We start from the raw sequence: 13567 nt of genomic DNA on the forward strand, positions 1-13567 counted from the left end.
GTTGTGCTATGGTCATCTTTTAGAGGGTAATTTCTTACTATCTTTCTCTCTCCCCCTGGCAAGTTCACATGCACTACAGCAAAACTAAAAAGAAGAAAAAGAAAAAATTGCTTCATAGAAGTTACAAAACTGTGCATGGGTTTATGTATTTATAATTCATAATAGCATTTTGAATATGGATTTTCCATCCAAAGTTTTGGGCAAAAGAATTGCATTTGCGTAAATGGAATTTGTTATTTAGACATTTTGATACAGACAATGATTGTCTAAAGAAGGAACCTTTCTATCTGAGACTCTAGGCTTCTATAATCCAGCTAATAAGAGTTAAATTTCCTAAACTTTGAATGCAAAAGAAAAACAAAAACGCTGTGCATATATAGTGGTTGTTGTTAGAGGGCACAACCTCTCTCTTTGCTAGAGAGAATGACAGAGAGAGGAGGAAGGTGAGAAAGCAGTCTCCATGGGGTATGACCAATCCCTTATCCTTAATCTCAACATCCTGCTGGGAATTTGGGCTTGCATGCACATATGTCCAGTGGATTTCTCAGGTCACTAGATCTGGGATTCAAACCACACGATTGGTCATGCGGGATTCAGCTGCCTTATCCACCATATTCCACGGAGGCAGTCCTGTGTCAGTCATCTTTCTAATGCAGGGAAAGAAAGTAACTAAGCTTAATTGGGAACTAAACTTCTTCAAGGGACCAGGATACTCTGAGCATAGTACAAAATGATGATTAGCATTCACTGAATGTATAGCCATACACCATGCTTTAAATTAATTATTCCATTTACTACTCAGGACAAATGCATTGGTTCTAAATTAAAAACAAAACAAAACTCTAGTTAAGGGTCCTTTTTCGTTTCCATCTTGAAAGACAGTTCATTGCAATACTGAGAGGCATTCAAGGGAAAGCACAGAATTTGAGCTTCCATAAAGGGTGATTTAATGTATTCTCCTATATGTTAGGAGAACAAAAAAGGGAAGGGAGAGAAAAGGAGGTTCATGGATCTCTGCTTGCTTTTGGGTGATTTCCTGATTCCAAAGGAGAGACCTTAGAATTTGATTTGAATTCTAAATTTGAACCTTAGAATTTGAGTGTGTGTTTATGAAGGTGGTCTAGTTTGGGGCTGCTTTGCTGAAGGTTTTAAGAATTTTCATTAGTATCATGCCTCACAAATAAAGTGATAGCCAGAAAAATCGTGCTTTAGGTATCAGCTGTGGGGTGATCCACCTTGGGTGAGGGTTCTATCCCCATCAACCATTGAGTCCTCTCCACACACTCATTCTTAACGGATGGTTCTTAGTATTGCCTAATTTTTTTTTTCTTCTAGGCACTCTCTCCCTCCCAACCTGTAGCATTTTTTGGGCTATTGCTCTTCTCTGTCATAGTTTTAAGCAATTTAGAGAAGTGAATCTATATATCTATTTCCCCCAAAGGAAAAAAAATACATATTCATCCTGTGACTATAATTTTATGTGTCAACTTGACTGGGCCATAGGGTAACCAAATATTTGGTCAAACATTATTCCAATTGTCTGTGAAGTTGTTTTTAATGAAACTACCACTTGCATTGGTAGACTGAGTGAAGCAGATTGCCCTTCTCTGTGTGGATGGTCCCTGTTGAAGGCCCAGCATGGTGTATGTCTGAACATTCAGTGAATGCTAGTCATCATTTTTTGACTATGTGCAAGTTATTAGATGCCAGAAACAGCCTCCTTACATTTTCATTTTCTTTTTAGCAAGGGGTCTTATTTATTAAACTTTCTTGTAATCAGATATGACTATATGACTAAGTTTTGGCCAGTGGAATATGAGTGGGAGTGATATAATTTACACACTGAAGTCCCAGTGTATGTCAATCTTACAATAAGGAAAGATCCTCAATCCTTTCATGACCATGTGGAAAGATTTTTCAACCAATATGTCTGCACTGGACTGTGATGTGAGACAGAAATGAATTTTTATTGTGGGATTTGTTTATTAGACAGGTAATGTTACTTATCCTGATTAAGATGGTTACCACTAGGGCCAGTTGGTGGCAAGGTGTTTATAAGGCACTAGACTCCCACATGGCTGACCATGGTTCAAGTCCCAGACTGGCAGTTTTCAACTCACACCAAGCGTATGTGCAGACATGCCCAGAATCTCAGGAGGATAGTAAAGAGAAGGGCTTGAGGTATAGCCATCCTCCTGGGGGGTGGGGTGGGGTGATTTCTTGCTTTCTCTCTCTATCTCTGTCTCTCTGGTGAGTGCACATACCCTATGGCAAAAAATCTCTCTCAAAACAAAAATAAAACCCAAATGATAACTATTTATGACTTGACATTTTCTTCAGAAAAAAATGGGAAAAATGTTTATAGTATAGGACTTTGGTAGGGATTAAAATAAGTGAGCACAATGCCTTGCATATGTAGTTATTCAACAGATATAATAACAGATGGCATCTTTGTCATCATTGTCACAGTATTGTAATTCTTCTTTCCTGCTCTCAGGAAAAATGCCTTTCTCTGTCTCCTGTGTTATTTCTTACTCTTGTAGTGACATTTTTGGTAGAATTGGAATGCCTTATTGTTCATTAAAGCAAGTGGCGTATTTGTAAGGTATTAAAGAAATTTACAGTAAAATGCCAGCGCTTCTGTGAATAGAGCCTCTGAGGGAGATGATGGATATACGGTGGTTGAATTCTTCAAATATGTCTCCATCCTTGCAAAGCTGTTCTTTCTTTCTTTTTTCTTTTTATTTTTTTGATAGAATTGGTATAGCATAAATGTCACAAAAAGATGAGTTTGGAAACGACCCAGTGACTCCATTCGCAGTTGTGTTAGTGCTCAGGAACAGCAACAGAGAAAGGACACTTTTAATAATAGTTCATAACAATTATTTTGGGGGTAAAGTGGAGTTGTGCCTTTTTCTTTTTCTGCCGAAAGATTAATTTTTACACTACTTGATTAGATGAATTTTCCTGACATCTCCCTGAGGTTTTTGAACTCCTTGTTTATTTTACTTTGTCTCTCAAGTAAACCTGAGCTGTCAGGATTTAGCCAACATAATTTTTTTTCCCCTTTAGCAATTAGTCAACAGCCAAGAACGTGATCAGAGTCCCCAATATGGGAAACAAAATCTGACTTACTGAATCTGATTGGCAGCCTGGGCTTGCCTTCTGCACCTCGGAAATATATCATTCCAAAGCTTATTTGGAAAGCTGTTCATTGTTAACAAGCTTCTCGGTGGAGAAGATGGGCCTGTTGACATAGGGGTTATGGATGTTTACATAAGAATTATTTCTGGTCATAGTAATTTGTTGCTTTTGCTTATTTGTGACTTAAATAAAATCTCTCATAAAGAGAATCCTTATTCAAATACTTTGGCTTGAAGGTATTTACGGTTTGAATTTAGGAAGGATGACATTAGAAAAGGGGAGTGTTTTCTCTGTCTCTCTCTACCTTTCTGGAAAAGGGGAATATTTTAATTTTTTTTCTTTTTCTTTTTTTTTCCTCCAGATGTTCAGGCTGTTAGCTTTTAATTAAGCCATCTTTCATCTTAAGAATTAGCTTAGGCATCTTGCCTCTAGCATCATTTCCAAACTGACTTAGAAATTTTGTAGTGGTTATTAGCCTTACAAAATGTTATGAGTTGTATAAGAATAAAAATGATGATAATCATAACTGAAGTTTATTGAACACTTCCTATGTGTCAAGCACCGCTCACAATCTCAAGTAAGATAATTTGGCTGTGGGACTAGCAGTTAGCATAATGGCTATGTCACTGAACTCCCATGTAGTTGACCACGATTCGAGTCCCCGAACCGGTGGCTTAAACTCACACCGGGTACATGTGCGTGTGTGCCCAAGATCCCAATAGAAAGATGGAGGAGAAGGGATTGTGGTGTGGCCATCCCCTCTGGGGTGATTTCTCGCTTTCTGTCTCTTTGTTTCTCTAAACGCATTTGTCCGTAAAAAAAAACCCCCCAAAAAAAAAAAAAAAAAAAAGGAAAGAAAAAGAAAACATAATTTGGCTGTGTTATTTTATTTAATAAAAGATGGCCTACACAAATGGCATCAATTCAATCTAATTAAATGAACTGTAATGCAACCCTTACTAGCCTCTCCAACACTTAGCCGTGTACAAGTCACCAAGGGAAATAGTGTGACAACACACTTTCTGCCCAAATTGGTTCCATGGCTAATAACCATTTCTGACTTTACCCTTTCTTTGCCTATATCTCAAATGAAAAACAAGTTCATAGTAGTCAAGTGACTGTCTCAAGGTCACACAACGCCTAAGGGCTGGAGGAGAGAGACAGATTCTTTTCAGTACATACAATTTCAGACATTTTGACTTTGATATTCTTATTAAAAATAAGATCACAAGGTAAATTTTATTTCGTAGTTTCAATCTACCATGTCTTTTACACATTTTTTCATGTCAGTAAACCTGTTTCTATAAATATGCAGATACTGCGTATTCCATCGTGGTCTCTGAGTTTTCAGTGCACGTCTTGATGTTTCTTGGGTGAAAGTCGAACAATTATTGGGAAGGACAGCTTGATGAGTTTCCTTTCCAATTTTGAATCCTCAGGTGAAAATGAAATTTCTAAGTCCGAAAGGCTTCTGTGAGCACTCTAGAAAACATGCAGTCTACTCTGAGAGTGAGGGCAGGTGGTTGCCGCTTCTGTGGCTCTGGGAGTTCTGAACCTCTTTATTGTGGCACTTGGGTCATCACAGTTTTCAATGTCAAATACACTACTACCATTAAATCAGAAAACAATATTGCTTTAGAACACTGAATTTTTAGTTTCTTCTCAATGTCCCCTGCACTTCCTTTCATGAAGCATCTAAGAAAAAAATCTGAAGAATCCACTCTGGTTTACTGAAATAATAGTATCTGTGGGAAGATGAACCATGCATGCGCGTGCACACACACACACACACACTCACACACACACACAAAGACAAAAGTATGTTGCTGCTTTCCTCAGAGGTATCACTGAGTGATTGGAAAACTGCTTCAACGACGCCTCTCTATCAAAACCAGAACAAAACAAAGCCAACTTTAAAAATAAAACCATTTTGGGGCCGGCAAGTGGCATGGTGTTTAAGGGTGCTGAACTCCCACATGGCTGACCGCAGTTCCAGTCCTGGACCTGGCGGCTTGCTTTCTCACTGTTCTTCCCTCTTTCTCTCTCTCTCCCTCTCACTCTGTCCCTCTCAGACCTAATTAAAAATAAATAAAGTTAAATAAAATAATTCTTAAAAAAAGTTACTTCTCAGTTTCTTATACTATTTTTTAAATTATATTTTGAGGGCCAGCCCTGTTACCTGGTGGTTAAAGCAACCAGATTCCAAATGGCTCTCCCCCATGACTTGAAAACATGCCCAATAGATGTGCATGCATGCCCCAAATCTCCACAGGATGGAATAATGGAGAAGAAAGGATTTCCGGGTGACTATTCCCCATGGAGGATGTGTTCTCCTTGGTCTCCCTCTCTTGGTTTCACTCTGGTGAGCACAGGTGCCCTCTGGCAAAATAAAAACAACAACAACAAAATTATACTTTGAAAGTTTAGAAATTTAATTAAAAAATTCCCAAAGCAGTAAAATGGTTTTGAGGAAAATAAAGTGTATATCTGTCTATCGATTGTGGCAGTGAAGGATGGAAGACCCAATGGTGGTTTTTAAGTGGGGCACTACTTTTGAAGTGGAAGACATTTGAGTAGGTTTGGGGAAAAGTTTGAAGTTATTTTAATAAGGCAAGTTCGACTCTGGTGGTGGTTTGACGCACCTGCCCTGGAGAAGAGCTCTGACTGCGGGGTCCCCACCCGTCTTGCTGGAAAGATGAAACCCCGTGAAACACCTATGTTTGACCCAAATCTACTGAAAGAAGTGGACTGGAGTCAGAATATAGTTACATTTTCTCCAGCTATGTTCCCAGCACATCCTAGAGAAGGCCTGATTTTGAGATCTCTTTGTACTGCTGACTTAAATAGGGGGTATTTTTTTTAAGATATTGAGTCGGTTGACATAGACTGGAGTAGTTAGCCCTGAACAATTTATGAAATCTTTTGAGCATATGAAGAAATCTGGAGATTATTCTGTTACAGTTGTGGAAGACGTGATTCTAGGACAGATTGTTGCTAAAGCCACTCTGATAATAGAACATAAATTCATCCACTCCTGTGGTAAGAGAGGAAGAGTAGAAGATGTTGTTAGTGATGAATACAGAGGAAAGAAGCTCGGCCAGTTGTTATTATCACCTCTTACTTTGCTGAGCAAGAAACGGAATTGTTATAAGATTACTCTTTGATGTCTACCACAAAACGTTGGTTTCTATTAAAAAGTTTGGATATACTGTATCTGAAGAAAACTACATGTGTTAGAGGTTTCTGAAGTAAAAAGCTTTTAAGAAAGACAGTTGTCAAAGGAGCTAATGCTACAAACTTATACCCTTCCTAGAATGAAAATACTTGGTTGTGCCAACCCAGAGTCCTCCATAAATACTGGACTGGCAAAAACACTGTAATACTAAAAGGACAATGCCATTTAGAAGATTATTTTGGGCTGGTGGGAGCTGCTGCGAATTTAGATTACAGACGATTTATTCCAAAGGGGATGATGATTTTTAACCAAAAGAATATATTTTTAACTTGAATCTTTTCTTGCATTGTATTTTTCTAAAGGCTTCATTTCTTGGTAGTCAAGAGTACGGGTAGTAAAGATTATGGCCGCTATCCATACTGCTAATTTTTTTAAAAGGACACATTGAATAAAGCTGTTTCTTATATTCATAAAATTAAATACTTTTGTTTCAGAGAAACATACATGAATATACTTACAGATGGATTATTTCCAACATATTACATGAAGTTGGATAAATTAGTTATAACTATATATATATTGTAGTCCAACATTTGTAGACTCTAATTCTGGCAAATCCGGTTATCCTTCTAAAGAAGAAACAAAATTACCTTGTAAACTGTGACATGACTCATATAATTTAAATGTTATACTGAAAGTTTATATAGTTCTGTGTAGATAAAGTACCACCGATCTTCTCTCTGAAACAATAATTATTCATTTAAAATACCTAAGAGTAAATATAACTGGGACATCTAAGTTATCAACAGTTATTTAGCAAATCTGAACCTACATATTTCTACCCCAGTTTCACTTCTCATGGGGATCTGAAAGCTTCTCTTCTGAGTAACATTTTTTATGGAAAATGGGATATTACAAAATCAAGTGGAATATTTAAAAATGTACTGTATTTGTCACATTCTTAAAATACTGATGGAAATTCTTCTATTTAATATGATCACAATGGTACTATTATTCTGGTCACTATCCTGTTTTGACTTTATTTAATTATTTTTTACAATTGAAATAAGAATTTAATATTTTTGAATGGTTCTCATCTTTTGTATTCCATGTTACATTAAACTTATTCATAATGGTGGAAAAAAAATAAGGTGGATCTACAAATATTTGTTACCTATAGCCAGATATGCCTTATGTCTACTGTCATACTAGCAACAAATTGCCCCTCCTAAAATGGCAGTAGCATTCCAGTGAGAAATCTTGAAAGACTTTCAGCTCTTTAAGGACAAATTAAAATGAAAAGTAAGAGGCTTTCAAGAATATTATTCAGTGGTAAGAAGAAGTGATTTATCAAGCTAAGAAAAGACATAGAAAAATCTTACATGCCTATTACTAAATCAAAGAAGTCAGTCTGAGGGAACCAGCAGTTAGCATAATGGCTTTGTTGCTGGACTCCCACGTAGTCGACCACGGTTTGCGTCCCGGACCCGGTGGCTTAGAACTCACGCCGGGCGCGTGTGCGTGCGTGCCCAAGATCCCAAGAGGAGAATGGAGGAGAAGGGATTGCGGCGTGACCATCCCCCCTGGGGGGTGATTTCTTGCTTTCTGTCTCTATGTCTCTCTCTGTCTGTCTGGCGAGCGCACGCGCCCTATAATGAAAACCTCTCCAAAAAAAAATAAATAAATAAAAAAGAAGCCAGTCTGAAAAGACCATGATTCCGTATGATTCCAACTATATGACATTCTGGGAAAAGCAAAACTATGAAGACAATAGAACAATCAGTGTTTGCCGGTGGTTAGCAGGAAGGCAGGGATGAATAAGCAAAACACAGAGGACTTTTAGGGTAGTGAAACTATTTTATATGACATCACAATGGTAGATACGTGTCATTATATATTTGTCAAAACCAATTGAATGGCCAACACCAAGCGAACACCCTAATGTAAAGTCTGGACTTTGAAGGATGATGATGTGTCAATGTAGTGTTATCTGGTCTAACAAATGTACCTCTCTGGTGTAAGATGTTAGTTGGAGAGGAGATGTTTGTGGGAACAGAGTGTACATGAGAAATCTCTGCACCTTCCACTCAAATTTGTTGTGAACCCAAACTGCTCTAAACAGTATGGTTTATTTATTTATTTAAATAAGAGGCTTAATTCTCCCTGTTGAAAATAAGGGAAGAGATTTTCCTCCTTTTTCCTTAGAGCACTTTATGAAATTTGTAATTATATGTACAGTTCTCTTCTCTTTGAAATGTGCATAAATCCTTTTGAAAATGAGATAGCACTTTTGTCATCTTAATGGCCCAGGGATGTTATTCTCAAGACCCCAGAGCCATCTCTTTGAAATTCACACAATCTCAGTAGATAGCACCCCTCTCTTCCAGTTTCTGTAAGAAGATAGGAACCTAACTTTGGGGATGCTTTACTCTGAGCTGTTAAACTACCACCTTTTGTAAAGGTATGAGGATTTTGTTTTTTTCTCTGCATGGAGTCAATTAGCTAATACAGATCGTCATCCTAAGGACCAGGGAAATCGAGTGTGAACTATGCGTGACAGAAGGTGTAGTAAAGTCCTCTTACTTGAGGACAGATGTTGTTTGCCTTGGAAATATGGAGGTAATGGGTTAAGTCTGCTCAGCTACATATAAGGGTGATATTATTATTTTTATTATTCCAACCTCTTAGCAGGTTACTTGTGATGTGCCTCCCATTCTGGCTTAATGCTTATTCAATAATAAAAGTGTTCTCTTTCTCTACTCTCTCTTTGGGGTGGATTTCAAGATTCAGAATAGATTAATTTTTTTTAAGAGATTTTTGCTATTGGGCATATGTGCTTGCTAGAAAGACAATGTCAGGGAGATAGAAAGTGAGAAATCACCTCTCAGGGGATGATCATGCTGCAATACCTTCTCCTTCATTCTCCTCTCCGGATTTTGGGCACGCATGCACACGTGCCCTGTGTGAGTTTCAAGCCCCCAGATGTAGGACTTGCACTGCTGTCAGCCATATGGGAACCCAGTGATATAACCATTCTGCCATCTACTGGTCCCAATTGATTTCATTTTTAATTATATTTCCCATAGTTTCAATGGCAATGGGGAAACCAGAGTGCACTATGATTCTTGTTTGTCTAGGGGAGTAATGTGGTTGCTGAAGTTTATTTGGTCACTTAGTTTTTCAATTGACCCACTAGTTATAATTAAGTTTGCAAATAGGACCAAACATTATTTACAGGCTCCTTGAAAGTTATTATAAAAATGTGTTACTGGATCAGAGTATATTTTGCCGTTAAGTATAATGGGAACTCCCAGGTTTTTACCTCTTTGAGACAGCTTCAGCCTGGAAAAGAAAAGGCATTCCCATTGGCATCTACACAGACTTAGTGAAGGCAAGAGGGAATAATGGGGAACTGCAGGGAGAGCTTTTCAAATAACCTTACCATTTCTGAATTGGACTATGAAAGTTCTAAGGAACTCACTCCTCATGTTCCTGTCTCTCAAAGTGTTTTTACTTTGATGACAAAATTAATAGACTGGGAAAAGTAAGGGTAGCCCATGTATGCAAAGGTATTCATTTGTGACTTGAATAGACACTGGGAAGGGGGAAGATGAAGAAACCAACTCTACTTCACTCCAAATGGAAGAGCTACTAGATATGACATAGCCAGTCAGTTAGAGAAATAAAGCATGTCTCTGCACTTGATAGATCCCTTATGTTTTACTGAACCAATACTCTGCCCCGTTTCAATACCGCTATCAGTAGCCCTTTTTACTTACGACTATCCTTTTCTACCCTGAGTATCCTGATATTTTCATTTCTATTTGTTAGAGGAAGCCCCTTCTCTATTGTGTGGGTGTAACAAGACCCACATCTCCATGAAGGACTGATTACAAAGCAATGTTTGATGGGGGTCTTCTGCCTGCATTGTGTATACTAGGTATCCAGCTAGAGGCTAGTGAGTGCCTTCTCAGTTCCTTCATGCAATACCTTTTTAATTCTTTAACTGACAGAGGGCATACACAATGTGAGAGACGAAAGAGAGAAAGAAAGAGAGAGAGTGAGAGAGAGAGACACTCAATAGGGCATGAAAATGCCACAATTCTTTTTCCTCCACTTCTTCATCCCTTCAGGCTTTGGGGCATATAGGCACACATGCTCAGTGTTTTTTATTTTAATTTTTTAAAAGAATTATTTTGTTTAATTTTATTTATTTATTTTTAATTTGACCAGAGAAGGACAGTGTAAAAGAGAGCGAGCGAGAGAGAGAGAGAAGGAAAGTGAGAAGGCAAGCTGCCAGGTCTAAGACTCAAACTGCAGTTGGCCATGTGGGAGTCCAGTGCCCTTAACCCCCATGCTACCTGCCACCACCTCAACCCCCCCCTTTTTTAAAAAGTTATTAATTTAATTTATTATTATTATTTTAAACTTTTGCTCTGGGACACATGCACTTATGAAAGAGAGGGAGAGAGAGAGAGAGAGAGAGAGAGAGAGAGAGAGAGAAGAGAGAATGGGAGCAATGTGAGCAATCCGCTAAGTCCAGGACTCAAACTGTGGTTGGCCAGTGGGAGTCCAGTGCCTTAATCATCACACCACCTGCTAGCCTGCTCAGTATGTGTCTTAAGACACTGGAGCTGGAATTCAAACCATGGTGGGCCATGTGGAATTTGGCTTCTGATGTGCTGAACTTAATCACTGTGCCATGGAACTGGCTCAATACCATTCTTAGTGAATGAAAGGTTTAGTTTAGACTCTGAGTCTTGACATATTTTACACAGTAGTAGATGATAACATGAACATTTGGTATGTTCATGGAAACTTTTGTGGTACAGAGAATAAAGAATTCTTGTACCAAAAAAGGCATGCACATTTTCATTCTTATTGCACATATTTTAAATAGTGAAAATAGTCTCAACATTGTCTTTGGATGAAAAAAGGTTTGCAGATTTTTCTGCTATACATTTCTCACTATTTTTTGTGCATAATGTTAGGGTCTTTTGTTCTGAAATTATTTGCTTTCAGATTTACTATTGAAATTGTTTCTAGGTACCACCTGCTGGCCCCAGTTGCTATTTTCTACTAGCCAAACAAAATCTGTTGTCAGATACCTTTCTGCCCCTCTTTGCATCATAGTGACTTATGTAAAGCTCATCCTGTTAAAACATAAGATTTTAAAAAATTGAATCCCCAACTGAACACATATGTAAATATATTTAAAATTCAAATGTAGCAATCACTGAATTATAGTTGACCAAATTATAGTATAATTCACACAGCTACTTGACAGCTTCTCAAAACAAATGGAGAGCAGTTCATTGCTGAATGGTAATTAAGGAACTGCAACCTGGGACTTAATAAGTGTTTTGAAGTTTAATTCGAAGGTTTCCTATGCTCTACAATCATGAGCAAATTCTCTTATCAGCTAGTGTAGTACTTTTACATTGGCTAATTGGGATTCAAGAAAATGCATTTTTCCAGGCTTGTCTAGTCCGTAGAAAGCCTGAAATGATATCCTTGCATTTTATTTCTGCTTCATTGCATACATTTTCCTCCAGTCAGCTCAAATAAACAAAATATTTATTGAGTATTTGTGTTGAGGTCTTACAAGAAATAGTGACATATTAAATTGATTTTCAAATTGTAACTAGTGGTGGTTGAAAGGTGGACAGGAGTGGGAGCAGCTGATGACAGGATGTTCAAGTAACAGGCCACTGTGAGAGTCCTACTAGACATTTTGATGTCTTGAAATAAAACAGTGGCAATAAGGCTGGAGAGACTAGATTAACGAATCAGTTCTGTGATAAGATGGGCTTGATTTGGTGCCTTGTTAAATATAACTGTTGAGGTAATAAAAGTTGAACAAACTATCGACATATCTAATTGTGGGTGGTGGCTTTTACTGATTAAGGCAGAATGAGTGTGAGTTTGTGAAGGAAGATGATGAGTCAATGAAAAAATGTTTATTTGCAATTAACAATTCATAGTTCTGGCATAAATGTTTAAAAGTATAGAAGAATATACAATGAAAATATTTTTTCTTTATTTTTATGCTGTTTAACCAAACAGGTCTTTTTTTTTTTTAAGGATTATTTTATTTAACTTTATTTGTTTATTTATTTAATTTAAAATTGACGAGAGAGAGAGAGAGAGAGAGAGAGAGAGAAAATGAGAAAGCAAGCCACTGTGTGAGTTGGCCATGTGGGAGTCCAGTGCCCTCAACCATCATGCCACCTGTGGCCCCATGGGTATTTTTTTTCTTTTTTTTTGGAGAGGTTTTTGCTATAGGGTATGTGCGCTTGCTAGACAGACAGAGAGAGACAGAGAGATAGAAAGCGAGAAATCACCCCCCAGGGGGGATGGCCATGCCGCAATCCCTTCTCCTCCATTTTCCTCCTGGGATCTTGGGCATGCACGCACATGCATCCGGCATGAGTTTAAGTCACCGGGTCTGGGACTCCAACCGCGGTCGACTACGTGGGAGTCCAGCGACATAGCCATTGCGCTAACTGCTGGTCCCATGTGGGTATTTTTTTTTTTAAGCTGCTGCGTCCAGGACATGAACCGTGGTCAACTACCTGGGAGTCTAGCAATGTAACCATTTTGCCATCTGCTGGTCCCCTCAGCATCCTTTCTTAATGTCCATTGAAAATCTATTTGCTCCTTCTCCTCCACCACCTCCCCAACAGCTTTATTAGGTACGATTGACATAAACACGGTATATGTTTCCAGTGTGCAACATGATGCTGTGATGTAGATACATGCGGTGAAATGATTATGACTCTCCAATTAATTAATATATTTAAGACCTCACAGTTATCTTTCTTTTTTAATGATGAAAACAAATAAGATCTATACTCTTAGCAAAAGTCATGTGTAAAATAAATTATTATTAACTATAGTTATAATGTTGTACATTAATCCTCCAGAATTTATTCTGAAACTCTGTGATTTTGACTGGCATATTCCATTCCCCCTACTCCCAACCCTTAGCAACTACCATTCTATTTTCTCTCTGCTTCTATTAATTCAGCTTTTCTTAGGTTCCATACGTAAGTGAGATAATGAAGTATTTGTCTTTCTGTGCCTGGCTTATTTCACTTCACATAAAATTCTCCAGGTCTATTGGTGTTGCGGCCAATGACAGGATTTTTTTTTTTAATTTCTTTTTCTTCTTTCTTTCTTTTCTTTCTTTCTTTCTTTCTTTCTTTCTTTCTTTCTTTCTTTCTTTCTTTCTTTCTTTCTTTCTTT

At 37.8% G+C, this 13567-nt stretch overlaps 1 pseudogene; it reads left to right on the forward strand.

Annotated features, from left to right (window-relative positions):
- Positions 1 to 5839: 5839 nt before the first annotated feature.
- On the forward strand, positions 5840 to 6396 carry LOC102486618 (glucosamine 6-phosphate N-acetyltransferase pseudogene; annotated as a pseudogene).
- The last annotated feature ends 7171 nt before the right edge of the window (positions 6397 to 13567 follow it).

Source organism: Tupaia chinensis, unplaced genomic scaffold (assembly GCF_000334495.1).
Source record: "Tupaia chinensis unplaced genomic scaffold, TupChi_1.0 Scaffold000395_1, whole genome shotgun sequence".
In the NCBI taxonomy this organism is placed as follows: Eukaryota; Metazoa; Chordata; class Mammalia; order Scandentia; family Tupaiidae; genus Tupaia; species Tupaia belangeri.